The following is a 14966-nucleotide window of genomic DNA, read 5'->3' on the forward strand; positions in this document are numbered from 1 at the left end:
TTTTTTTTATTATACTTTAAGTTCTAGGGTACATGTGCATAACATGCAGGTTTGTTACATATGTATACTTGTGCCAGGTTGGTGTGCTGCACCCATGAACTCGTCAGCACCCATCAATTCATCATTATACTGCCTATTTCTTAACACATTGCTGTATCTATTATTGTTTTGATAGACTTGTCTTTTTTTCTTCATACGAGAATTATGAGTGGATTGCTCACCATAATTGCAGCATTAGCGTGTTCTTGGTTTTCCATGTACTTAATTCTATCGGTGTGTGTTATACTTCCAAATGTTTTCTTTTTCCACTGAAGTGTTTTTATTTATTTTAGATTAAATAACACCTTTTAGCATTTCTTGTAAGATGGGTCTCTTGGTGGTGAATTCTCTCAGCTTTTGTTTGAGATAGACTTTATCTTTCTTTCATATTTGAAGGATTGCTTTGCTGGATACAGTATTCTTGAATGGAAGTGTGTTTTCTTTCAGAACTTTAGAAATGTGACCCCACTCTTTCCTGATCTGTATAGCTTTCATTAAGAAGTCTGTTGCCCAATGAATTGGAGTTTCTTTATACATTGTTTATTTTGTCTTGCTGCTTTTAGGATCCTTTTTCTTTGACTTATGGTAGTTTGATTATTATATGCCTTGGAGTAGTTTTATTTAGATTGAATCTGTTTTGTTTGCTGACCTTTCTAAAGCTGGATATTTGTCTATTTCTTAAGTTTTGGAAAAATTTCTATTTTTTTTGAAAAAGCTTTCTACCTCTTGCTCTTCCTCAACTCCCTCTTTAATACCACTAATTCTTAGGTTTCATCTTTTCAGATAATTTTCTATATCTTGTAGCCAATCTTCATTTGTTTTCATTATTTTTCTCTTCCATTTTCAAATGGCCTGTCTTAGAGCTCATTGGTTATTTCCTCTGCTTGACTTGATCTGCTGAGAGCCTCTAATGAATTTTCCATTTTGGCAAATGAATTTCTCAGTTCCAAGATTTCTGTTTGATTTTTATTATGATTATTTCAATCATTTAGTTAAATTTCTCTGACAAGTTTCTGAATTGCTTTTCTGTGTTATCCTGAATATCACTGAGTTTCCTTAAAACTGCCATTTTGAATTCTTGGTCAGAGTTCACATATCACCACTTCATTGGGGTCAGTTGCTTTTTCCTTGCTTTGTCCCTTATCCGCCGTTGTTTCTGCTGGATGTACATCTGTGTCTTTTCATTGAAGAATTATTTATTCTAGTCTTCTCTGGCATTTTTGTTTTCTATTGGATATGTTTTCTTAGAGATCCTTTGTAATTTACCTTTTTATATATTTTCTTTTTTTCCCCTACTAGGTTGCTGCCTCCTTTTCAGCAGTAGATGACACCTTAAGACTAAGTTTGCCTTGGTTCTAGTAAACAATCAGCGAACCACCTATCTCAAATCATAAGGTTTCAAAGGGGATATCCCAGTAGTATGAGAAGGCTGGGGGTTCACACTCAGTGGACCTATGAAATGAACCTCTTACAGCATGATGCTACTGAAGAGCCACTCTGATTCAGTGTCGTCGTTGACCAAATTACACAGCAAAATTTTGAGGCCTAGGGATGGTAGTTCCACCTTCCCTTTTTGTCTCTGGCTGTTCTCAGGGATATTTCTTCCTTCAGACACTAGTGATGGTTTCTGTGGGCAAAAGGGAAAGGTTTCCCACTAGGGAGCCCTGAATGGTGGGGAAGCTGATTGTACACCTTGATGTCACTTTTTTCAGTGTAGTGACTCTATATTGAGGAAAATTTTCCACATGCTTTTGTGTCTGGAATTGGTGGGTTCTTGGTCTTGCTGACTTCAAGAATGAAGTGTTATTCTTCACTTCATTCTTGGCCCTCCCGGTGAGTGTTACAGTTCTTAAAGATGGTATGTCAGGAGTTTGTTCCTTCTGATGTGCAGATGTGTCCAGAGTTTCTTCTTCTGGTGGGTTCGTGGTCTCGCTGACTTCAGGAATGAAGCTGTACACCTTCACAGTGAGTGTTACAGCTCTTAAAGGTGGCACGTCCAGAGTTTTTCGTTCCTCCCCATGGGTTCGTGGTCTCACTGGCTTCAAGAGTGAAGCTTCACACCTTCCCAGTCAGTGTTACAGTTCATAAAGGCAGCACGTCCGGAGTTGTTCGTCCCTCCCACTGGGTTCGTGATCTTGCTAGCTTCAACAGTGAAGCTGCAGACCTTCGCAGTGAGTGTTAGAGCTCATAAAGGCGACGCGAACCCAAGGAGTGCACAGCAGCAAGATTTATTGCCAAGGGCAAAAGAACAAAGCCTCCACAGCAGACAAGGGAACCCGACCACGTTGCTGCTACTGGCTCCCGTGGCCTGCTTTTATTCCCTTATTTGGCCCAACCCACATCCTGCTGATTGGTCCATTTAACAGACAACTGATTGGTCCATTTTACAGAGTGCTGATTGGTCCGTTTTACACTGTTTTGACAGAGTACTGATTGGTGCATTTACAAACCTTTAGCTAGACACAGAGCACTGATTGGTGCATTTACAATCCTTTAGCTAGACACAAAAGTTCTCCAAGTTCCCACTAGATTAGCTAGACACAGAGCACTGATTGGTGCATTTACAATCCTTTAGCTAGACAAAAGTTCTCCAAGTCCCGACCCCACCCTTAGAAGCCCAGCCAGCTTTACCTCTCCCTTTGTGATGGGCAGATTGGGTGGAGGGGCATTATGAATATGGAAGTCTGATTATCTTACTGTCTGCTTAAAATTTGTTTACTTCTCTGTGACCCCAGGAACTGTCTCATTCTCACATCTGAGTTCTGGAATATTACTGGTGATATTCTTGGCACTGTGTATTTGTTTCTGGGTTTCTGTGGGGAGGAGATAATGAGGCCAGCTTGCTTGTACACCACCATTTTGGAATGGGAAGCTTTCATTTAAATTATAATACTTACTTTATTTTTTATTTTTAACTGGAATGATATATACATAGATCAAGTTCACTACAACTTTTTTTTAACTGACTGTAAAGATTTTTACTGGTTCTGTTTTACTGGCTGTGCTTTTTAATGACTGTAAACATTTTTACTGTTTCTTTTCCACCATTATTAATATATGTTTCATTACATAATTACTACTGAAAAGAATTTTGTCACATAACGGATGTGAATGATAAACCATGATCTGCTTGGGTTTCAAACGTGTTATGGATAACACTGCTGACCCAAAGCATGACTTTTGAAAGAGGAAGTACATGGGATCATCATCATAAATAACAGTGTCCTGAGTGATGAGCTTTCTATTATACTACAGGAAGAATTTCATTAAAAATAATAATAGAAAAACATTAAAAAATTTTAGTATTTTCTTAACATCCTATATTTTTCTACTCCATTAAAATGCAGAAGTTAGAAAACGGAACATTTCTTCCCTTTCACTGTTTCTACCATTTAAAAACAGTACATTTTCTTGATTGTTTGGCATCTTAAACTTCCTTTATCCTTTTGCAAGGTAGACTGTCCAGTATCTTTTTAAATCATACCAAATTAGAATATATATGATGGTACTTCTGAATATATGAATTACATTTTAATTTCTGAATGTTTATCTTATTTAATGTCGATATATATGTATAAAAAACTAAAGCTAATATTTGGTGTAAATATTCAAATATAAGCCAAGGCCAAATTCAGTACTTATTTATAAAACACATCTTTTATTCCCTCTCACATTGTGTGATGAACCTGGCTTAGAAAAGCCTGGAGACTTTGTATGACTTAAGGCTTCAAGTGCTACTGAAAACAGTATCTACACTAATTCATTTTCTCTGAAAAGAATCCTTCCTGTGTTTTGAGCTGGGCTCTGGGTAAACAAAGAAAGGAGTAAAGCTTTAATGCTTCCTGTATCTCTCAGTCTACTGGCCTTACCGTAACCAAGAACTTTGATTTGCAGATTTGGTGTTACAGCCTTTGTAACATTGTCCTCGTTTTGAGGAAATTACTAAATCTTTATCAACCTTTGTAATTGGGTAGGTGTATTAACCTAAATGGGTAGGAATTTTTAGTAGTTCATTAGTTTATTTAATGTATGTAAAGTGTTTAGAGCTATATCAGACACAAAATAAGCATTTAAAGTGTGTGCATATTTATGCTACTGTTACCGCTATTACTATTACTACTATCACTTCTACAAATGTTCCTGGAGAAACACCAGGTTGATGGGTGTGCTGTGAATTTTGGAGAAGCATTTAATGTACAACAAGGTCATTTTGATATGTTTTTAGTTCTCCTGGCAAGTGCCCAGCTCATCACATGGTTCCAGAGCAGACATCTGTCTCCATGGTGCTTGATTCAGTAGCAGTTAACTCAGCACCTTTCACAGCTTTAATTCATTTTCTAAAGGTTAACAGGCAAAGAACAGGTTCAGAAAAGGTCTAAATCATGTTTTTATTTTTCCAGGTGGATGACTTTAACAAAAGATCATGACTCCATTGTGTATAAGAGCAGTTAAATTCTGCCTTTGTTTCAGAACATATCCGTAGGTTATTAAGTTTTTATTTTGCTTCAGTATTTTCAAGGGGAAGTGAGAAAGTTGTAATTTCTTTGTAAGAAGTTTCTCTGTAAAATATGTGAGCTACTGTCACAAGACCCACTACAGCTAAAGGACTTAGTTGCTGTATCAGTCTGTTTTCACACTGCTGATAAAGGCATACCCCACACTGGGCAATTTACAAAAGAAAGAGGTTTATTGGACTCACAGTTCCATGTGGCTGGGGAGGCCTCACAATCATGGTGGAAGGTGAAAGGCACTTCTCACATGGTGGCAGACAAGAGAAGAGAGCTTTTGCAGGGAAACTTCCCTTTTTAAAACAATCAGATCTTGTGAGACTTATTCACTATCATGAGAATATCATGGGAAAGACCCATCTCCATTATTCAGTTACCTCCCACAGGGTCCCTCCCACAATATGTGGGAATTCTGGGAGCTACAATTCGAGATACGATTTGGGTTGGGACACAGCCAAACCATATCATTCTGACCCTGACCCTTCCCAAATCTTGTGTCCTCACATTTCAAAACAAATCATGCATTCCCAAGAGTCCCAAGAGTCCCTCAAAGTCTTAACTCATTTCACCATTAACTCAAAAGTCCACCATACAAAGTCTCATCTGAGATAAGTTAGTTTTTTTTTGCTTTTGGGCCCTTAAACCCAAAAGCAAGTTAGTTACTTCTGAGATACAATGAGGGTACAGGCATGGATAAATACAGCCATTCCAAATGGGAGAAATTAGCCAAAACAAAGGGGCTACAGGCCCCATGCAAGTCTGAAATCCAACAGGGTAGTCAAATCTTAATGCTCCAAAATGAGCTCCTTTGACTCCATATCTCACATCCAGGTCACTCTGATGCAAGAAGTGGGTTCCCATAGTCTTGAGCAACTCTTCCCCTGTGACTTCACAGCGTACAGCCTCTCTCCTGGCTGCTTTCATGGGAGGGTTGAGTGTCTGTGACTTTTGCAGCCACATGGTGCAAGCTGTCAGTGGATCTACCATTCTGGGATCTGGAGGATGGTAGCCCTCTTCTCACAGCTCCATTAGGCAGTGCCCCAGTGGGGACTCTGTGGGGGGCACTCACCCCACATTTCCCTTTTGCACTGCTCTAGCAGAGGTTTCCCATGAATGTCCTGTTGCTGTAGCAAACTTGTGTCTGGACATTCAAGCATTTCATACATCCTCTGAAATCTAGGTAGAGGTTCCCAAACCTTAATTCTTGACTTCTGCACACCCACAGGCTTAACACCGTGTGGAAGCTGCCAAGATTTGGGGTTTGCACCCTTTGAAGCCATGGCTCCAGCTGTACCTTTGCACCTTTTAGTCATGGCTGGAGTGGCTGGGATGCAGGGCACCAAGTTCCTAGGCTGCAGACAGCAGAGGAACCCTGGGCCCAGGCCCACAAAACCATTTTTTCCCTCTAGGCCTCTGGGACTGTGAAGGGAGAGGCTGCTGTAAAGGTCTCTGAGATGCCCTGGAAACATCTTTCCCATTGATTAACATTGGGCTTCTCGTTACTTATGCAGATTTCTGCAGCCTGCTTGAATTTCTCCTCAGAAAATGGGGTTTTCTTTTCTATCACACTGGTCAGGCTGCAAATTTTCTGAACTTTTATGCTGTTTCTCTTTTAAAACTGAATGCCTTTAACAGCACCCAAGTCACCTCTTGAATGTTATGCTGCTTAGACATTTCTTATGCCAGATACCCTAAATCATCCCTCTCAAGTTCAAAGTTCCACAAACCTCTTAGGCAGGAGCAAAGTGCCGCCAGTCTCTTTGCTAAAGCATAACAAGGGTCACCTTTGCTCCAGTTCCCAACAAGTTCCTTATCTCCGTCTGAGACCACCTCAGGCTGGATTTCATTGTCCATATCATTGTCAGCATTTTGGTCAAAGCCTTTCAACAAATCTCTAGGGAGTTTCAAACTTTCCCACATCTTCCTGTCTTCTGAGCCCTCGAAACTGTTCCAACCTTTACCTGTTACCCAGTTCCAAAGTCGCTTCCACATTTTCGGGTTTCTTTGCAGCAGCACCCCACTCTACTGGTAGCAAATTACTGTATTAGTCCATTTTCATGCTGTTGATAAAGACATACTCAAGACTAGGCAATATACAAAAGAAAGAGTTTTATTGAACTCACAGTTTCACATGCCTGGGGAGGCCTCACAATCACGGCAGATGGTGAAAGGCATGTCCTGTCTTACATGGCAGCGGATGAGAGAAGAGAGCTTGTGCAGGGAAATTCAACTTTTTAAAACCATCAGATCTTGTGAGACTTATTCACTATCACAAGAATAGTGTGGAAAAGACGTGACCCCATAATTCACTTGCCTCCCACTGGGTCCCTCCCACAACATGTCAGAATTATGGGAGATACAATTCAAGATGAAATTTGGGTGGGGACGCAGCCGAACCATATCAGCCACGTACACAAATTGTTTTCCCATTTGCGCTCGTACTTAATAGCAACTACAGATAGATAATCTATAGTTGTAGCAAATTATTACTCACCTGCATTTCTGCCTTATTAACTAATGATCAAGAGAGACTGACTCAAAATGCTTTCATTTGGAGTTCGACTGGAAAATACCAGAGGATGAATGTGGTTTGATCTGGTAAGATTTGGGAATAAACTGATTAGGCAGCCATGTGTGGTCCTAGTGATGCATTGATGTGCTTTAATAATTTTAGATCCAATGACTAACACATGTTGAAATTCTGTGAGACAAAGTTATTGAATGTGAAATATAAAAAATAAGGGGAAAGTGAATGGAAAATATTTCTTGCCCATTTTCTCCCTCGAATATTAGCTCTACAGTTCCACTTGTTGGCTAATCAAAGTATTATAGCTGAGAAACTCAAAATACTCCCCTCCTGAGCAGTAAATGACCTGGTTCTCTTAAAAGAACTTAAATAGTACCTAAATAGGGCTGAATTTCTCCCTCAATGCCTCAGAGTTGACCTGAGCCAAAGTCCCAAGTCAATTAAATCTGTATTAGAACCCTGTCTCTCAGTTTTCCCTATGTGACAAAGAACACATTCAATATGGGAGATGCATCCTTCAGTGGATGAAAATCAACCAGAGCACAGAGCATGGTTAATATAAACCATTAATCAGGATACCAAGGCTTTGGACTACTCCCTAGAAATATTCTGCCTTGAAGAAGGAGAGGTGAAATTTTATAGAGCCTTAGTGAGTGGGTCAGCCTAAGTTTAGCTAGTTTCTGGAATAGTTAGTCCAAGATTCTTCTTAGAAGAAGGATGTTCTGGGGTTTATCAGTCTTTGTTTGGGCAGTTTGTGTTTAGCAAGAGGAGGTGGGAAGGAACAGCTATGGGGCCAAGATATTGAGGCTGCATCAAAAATGTTCTCGTTTGACTGCCAAATCCACCAAAATAAAGGCAACCAATGGATGAGGTTAATGGAGTGTCTCTGAGATGGACAGGGACCCTTTGCACTACTGGACCAGGACAGCGCCCAAGCATCTGGAGGAATCTGCACATTCTATTGATGGCAATGAGGAATCAAATCTGGAATGGCAGGAGGCATAGCTGAGTGGAGGCACCGTCACATTCCCATAGCACCTGTCCTTGTTCCAGTTTACAAGCATGGACCTGAATCTAATGGAGCCACTCATGGGCTGCCTTTCAGCCCCCCCCCCTTGAAATAATCCTTCCACTGGGTCTGGGAGAGAGCGGTTTGGTGACCTTTTCCAACCTCTTGGCATCAGCTTGGGTGGGAAAGCCGGGTGGGCAGAGGAAGAGTCTCCTAAGGCTGGAGAAAATCAGCAGAGGCACCCTAGGAGGAGCCATGTAGCTGTGCAAACAGAAACGTTATTGGGAGCCTCAGCCACAAAGCTGGGACCTGTGTGTTTTTAGTTTTATATACATATTTATCCATCCATCCGTCCACCTCCCTCCCTCCCTCCCTCCAACAAATGCTCACTGACCCCCTGTTACAAACCTCTTCCTTGCTAGGTGCTCCACAAAGAATGCACAGTCTAGGGTGGGAGACAGTTATATTAATTGATAAATTATTAGATACTAAATTGTTAGATGTCACACTGTAAACATATTGAGAATTACTGTCCTTGCCTGTCTCTTCAGCCACTTTTATCACTACTCCTAGTCTCAATTTACTGAGACTTCAGCAACATAAAGCTACTTGTTTCTCCTGAAAAAGATGCCACACCTTCAGGCTTCCATTCCCTTTAAATATCGTACCCAATGTTTGGAATGACTCCTATTCCCCATTTCTGCTTGTCTACTTGGCCAATTTTCCCATCCCTCGAAACTCAGCCCAGGAGAGGCTGCTTGGTGTAGCTGCCATGACTCCAGCTCATTTGGTTCCTGGCTGATTTAACCACTGCATATTGTTGTCATCAGACCACTAGCCAGTGACCATACTGGATTGACAGTGTTCACAGGAGGCTGCCTCGCTGAACTCTAAGTTCTTTTTCAGCTTGGACCATAGCCCTGCGTCTTCATAATCCCTGTGAGTGGTGCACTGTGGGTTACCCAAAAATGTTTGCTGGAGAAATGGAATGAACTAACGGTGCGCTCTGGCAGCAAGGAAGATCAATTTGCCGACTCTCGTTTCCTTATCATTCCACAGTCATCCATAGGTATTTCTAGTGTGTGCCAGGCCTATGCTGGGAGCTGAGGTCACTGTGGTGAGTGTAGTTCCTCTCCTCACAGAGCTTTCCCTCTGACAGACGTCAAATGCAGTATCCATAGTCACAGAACAGTACTCATATGACCGTGAGGCTTTGGGTTAAAGAGCCTATGACCGTGGGAAGCCCAGGTAGAAGGGATGAAGGTGACAAGGCCCCATCCCAAGCTGTGGCAGGGTCAAGGCAGAGACAGGTTAGAATCGGAGAGGGAAGGATGGAGGAGCCTTCAGAGAGGTGTCAGAAAACAAAGCCTTGTCCATGAAGATGAGGTTCTTTTTGCTGGTTGTAATTATCCTGCAGGTGTCTGGGATCTCGGAATAAAAGGCCAGCCTCCAGACAAATGGAAATAATTCTAGGAGATGAAGGAAGAAATAAGTGAAAAGGTTCCCAAAGCAGGCCGTTTTGCAAATGGAGCAAGCATAAAATTGAAGAGGTATATGAAGGTCTTGCAATTTACCTTAATAATAGAAATATCTATTTCCTTGGCTTTCAGAATTTAGCCCTCAGGGCAGTTAAATTGGAAATGATAGTGGTACTGTGTAATGTTTACTTTGAACCACACATGTGAGAATGATTTAGGAACTGGATTCTATTACAAATGCCCACATAAACCTCTAGGGCTCACTCATTCTGCTCACATTTCAAACAGCTTTAGTCTCTCCACATCACTGCAAAGCTGCTTTGCTTGGGGGAATTCATTATAAAACTAGAAGGGCAGTTTGGACAAGGGCAACTATTAGGCTAGATCACTTACAAATTGGTGTAAGTATTGAAAAATGAATGGGAATAAACACTGTTTGAAATACTACAGGGAAGCTTACATGCCTCAGCTTCCTGGTGTCAGATCATTAATGTGCATGATCCTAGAATGAGTGGGAACGTGCACACTTAGGCTTATTTCCATAGAAAAGTCACTGGATATATATATATTTTTAAAAGCCAAGGAACCTCAAATCACAAAGTTGGTTCCAAGACTGGCTCTTACACCATCTTGACAAGCCATTCATTCTCACACCATCTCAACAAGTGACACCATCTTGACAAGACCCTGATCTTCCTCTGTACATCCAGGCAGCCAAGCTCTATTAACTGGAGCTTTCCATCTCTGGTCTTCTGTTTCTTAGTGTGTGAGTTATACAAGTGTTAACTCGTAGTATAGATGGAGGAAATACAAAAACTGCCAGCAAATGTTCTATTGAGACAAAAAAAGATATGGGAGTGTGTTTTTGAAAATTATAAAGTTCTAGACAAATGGCTGCCTTCTTATTACTAGTATTATAACTTTTGTTAAATATTTGATCAATTCCTCATTTTTCCTTAACAGGAATATTATGTTTACTAGACATTGGAAAGAGAAAATGTTGTTGAATTCTAAAAGTTTAGGTAAGTTATTGTATTAGTTTGCTAGGACTGTCATAACAACTACCACAGGCTGGGTGGCTTAACCAACAGAAATTTATTTTTTCACTGTTCTGGAAGCACAGAAGATCAGTGTCAGCAGGGTTAGTTTTCTCTGAGGCCCCTCTCCTTGATTTGCAGAGGGAGTCTTTTCCTGTATCTTCACTTGGTATTTTCTCTGTATATGTCTGCCTTCAAATTTCTTCTTGTTAAAAGTACACCAGTCATATTGGACACCCTAATGACTTTATTGTAACTTAATTAACTCGTTAAACACCCCATCTTCCAAAATAGCCGCATTCTGAAGTACCAGGGGTTAGGAGTTCAACGTATAAACCTTGGAAGGGGGATATACCTTAATCCATAACAGTTATTGAATCACAGTTTTTACAGCTTTATTGAACAATAGCTGTCATACAATCAACTACACGTGTTTAAAGTGCACAATATGGTGACTTTTGACATCTATGCATTACAGAGTTGAAATAATGAACACCAAGAACTTTTTTGACCCCTTGAAACACATGCTTTCCATCACTTCAATACCCCTGTTTTTGCAAACAACCGAAGGTCTGCTTTATGTCACTATGGAGTACTTTACATTTTCTAGAACTTTCTATAAATTGAATCACATGCTATGTACTTTCCTTTTTTCTGACTTCTTCCAGTCAGCATAAGTGTTTTAAAATTTGTTTATGTTGTTGCATGCATCAGTAGTTTATCCCTTGTTATTGCTGAGCAATATTCTATTGTATGAATATACCATGATTTGCTGATTCATTCACTTTTTGATGAAAATTTGAGTTTTTCCAGTGTTTGCCTATTTCAAATAAAGCTGCTGTGACTTTGGTGTGCAGGAATTTGTGTGATTATATGCTTTTATTGCTTCAGCAGATGCCTAGGCGTGGAGTAACTGGGCCATGTGAAGGTAATGTTTTTAGACACTTCCAAAGTGTTTCCCAAAGAGGTTATGCTATTTTATGAGAGGTTTTTATTTTTATTTTTTATTTTTTTTTGCTTCACATCCTCATCAGAACTTGTTCTGCTCAACCTCTTTTGATTTTAGCTTTTCTAATGTTTGTGTTGTCTTATTTTATTGTATTTTAATTTGCATTCTCCTAATGACTACTGATGTTGAGCTTATTTTCAGCTGTTTACTTGCCATTCATATATCATCTCTGGTAGAGTGTCCATTCAAAACTGTTTCCTATATTTTATATTTTATCATTAGGTTGTAAGAGTTTTATTTTATATATTCAGAATACAAGTTTTCATCAAATACATATTTTTCCCATTTGGTGGCTTACAGTTTCATTTTTAATACATATTTGGAAAGGAAAAATCTTTAAATGAAGTCCAATGTTCTTTTTCCTTTTTTTTTTTTTATTGTTAGTACTTTTTGGGTTCTATTTAAAAACATCTGCCAAGCTCAAGGTCTCTAAGATTTTCTCCTATGTTTTCTTTGGGAAATGTTATAATTTTATCTCTTAAATTTAAGTTTGTGACCCATTTTTAGGTAATATTTATGTGTTATGCAAGGTAAGAATTATGGTTCATTTTCTATGCGTGTGGATAATGGATATCCAGTTGCTCCAGCACTATTTGTTTAAACAATTAGACTTTCCTCATTGAATCACCTGGGTACCTTTGTCAAATTTGAATTGCTCATCAATAGTTGACCCTTGAACAATGCAGAAGTTAGAAGTGCTGATTCCCTATGTAGTCAAAAATCCACATATAATTTTTGACTTCCCCTAACTTAACTACTAATAGCCTGCTGTTGACTGGAAACGTTATCAGTTTCATTATGACTCTCATTATGAAGCTCTTTATTCTCATTGCCTTCATGTTGAATACAAATAAGAGGAGGAGGCAAAAGAGGAAAGGGTGGTCTTGCTGTCTCCTGAGTGGTAGAAGTGGAAGAAACTCCACATATGGTGGAACTGCACAGTTCAAAGTTGTGTTGTTTAAAGATCAACTGTAGAGTGTGGCTGTGTTTCTCAATTCTCTACCCTGTTCTATTGATTTCTATGTTTATCTTTACGCCCATAGAAAACCAGCTATTATAGCTTTACAACGTTTTGAAATCAAGTAGTGTAATTCTCCAACTTTGTTCTCCTGTTATAAAATATGATATTTCTAGGTTCATTGCATTTCCATACAAATTTTGTAATAATGCATTTCAATTTCTACAAAATACAAGTATTCTCAAACTTTAGTTTTAATTGCATTGGAGACAATTGACATCTTTACAATATTGAGTCTTTCCTTCATAAAACAGGATATTTTTCTGTTTATTTAGACATTTAATTTCTCTCAGCAGTGCTTTACAAATTTTAGTATACACAGTTTACAAAGTTTTTGTCAAATTTTTCTGAATATTTAATTTTTCCCATGTGATTTTAAATGGTATTTTTTAAAGTTTCAATTTCCAATTGTTCATTGCTGGTGCGTAGAAATGTAATTGATTTTTGTATATTGACCTTTTATTGTGTAACCATGATAACTCAATTATTAGTTATAGTTGCTGTTTTTTAAATGGCTTAAGATTTTCAACATAGATAATCACGTAACCTGCAAGTAAAGAAAATTATACTTTATTATTTCAGTCTTCACATACTTTATTTCTTTTTCTTGTGTTATTGCACTGGCTATAACATACAGTATAATGTTGAATAAAAGTGGGGAGAAGAGATTTTTTTACTTGTTTTTGATCTTTGGAGGAAAACATTCATTTTTAAATCATTGCATATGACATTACCTGTAGGGTTTTCATAGATTCCCTTTACCCAGTTTCAGAAGCTTCATTCTATTTCTAAGTTGCTGAGAATCTTTGCCATTAATGGAAGTTTGATTTTGTTAAATATTTGTGGCATTTATTGAGATGTGCCTAGGGGTTTTCTTTATTGGTCTGTTGATATGGCAAATTAAATGACTTAATTTTTGAATAATATAGTAACCTTGTCTTAAACAAGATAAACATATGTGGCTATCATATCATCCTTTTTTACATATTGTCAGATTTGATTTAAAATGTTTTTTAAAATAACTTTTGTATCTATTTCCATGACATATATTAGCCTGTAGTTTTCTATTTTGTAATGTCTTTTCTTTTTCTTTTTGTTTTTCTTAATCAGGATAATACCTCACAGAATGAGTTCTGGGGAATGTTTCTTTCTTTCTTTTTCTGAAAATATTTGTGTAGAATTGGTATCATTTCCTCCATAAATGTGTGATATAATTCACCGGTGAATCTACCTGGGCCTAGAGTTTTATTTGTGGGAAGGGTTTTATTTATAAATTCAATTACTTTAATAGGTATTGGGATATTCAGGTCATCTATTTCTTTGTGAATAAGATTTGGCAGTGTGAGACAATTTATTTCTTTTTGAATTAGTTTTTATTAAAAGGAATTTGTCTTTTTCACCCCAGTTGTAAAATTTATTGACTAAAGTTGCTTATAATATTTCTTCGTTATCCTTCTACTGTCTATAGAATCTGTTGTGATGGATTCTCTCTTTTTTCAAATGACTAGTCAGGCTAGAAGTTTGCCAATTTTGTTTATCTTTTCAAATAACCAGGATTTAGTTTCATTGGTTTTATCTATTGTGTTTCTGTCATCTGTCATTGATTTCTGCTCTTAACTTTATATTTTCCTATCTTCCACTTACTTTGGGTTTAATATGATATTTTAACAAAATCTTGTTTCTTAAAGCAGAAGCTTAGGTAACTGATTTAACACCTTTCTAATGTAAGTGTTAACGCCATAAATTTCCTTCTAATTACTGCTTAAGTAGCATCTTACGATTTTTGATACATCATGACTTTATTTGAAAGTACTTTAATCTTCCCTATTATTTCCTCTTTGCTTGATGTATTATTTGGTAGTATGTTGTTTACTTTACAAATATTTGTGAACTTTCCTGATATCTTTCTGTTATGAATTTTTAATTTAATTTCTCATGGTTGGAGAACATACTTTGTATAATAAAACACTTTTGAAATGTTTGACACTTCTTTTATGACCTGTAATATGGTCTATCTTGGTTATGTTTCATGTTCACTTTTAAACAATGTGCTTGTATAGAAACTTCCATAAATGTTCATTAGCTCAAGTTGGTTTTATGGTGTTGTTCAAACCTTCTATATCCTTACTGATTTTCTGTCTGTGTGTTTTATCAATATCTAAGAAAGGGGTGTTGAAATCTCCAGCTATAATTGTGAATTTAATCTTTTAGTTATTTCATTTTTACCAGGTTTATTATCTTGATGCATTTTGAAAGTGCATCTTTTTATTATTATGTACAAAAAATTTTAGGATTGTTGTTTCCTTTGGGTGAACTGGCATGTTTTCATTATGAAACTGCC

The sequence above is a fragment of the Colobus angolensis genome, unplaced genomic scaffold (assembly GCF_000951035.1).
Source record: "Colobus angolensis palliatus isolate OR3802 unplaced genomic scaffold, Cang.pa_1.0 Scaffold196, whole genome shotgun sequence".
NCBI classification, from domain to species: Eukaryota; Metazoa; Chordata; class Mammalia; order Primates; family Cercopithecidae; genus Colobus; species Colobus angolensis.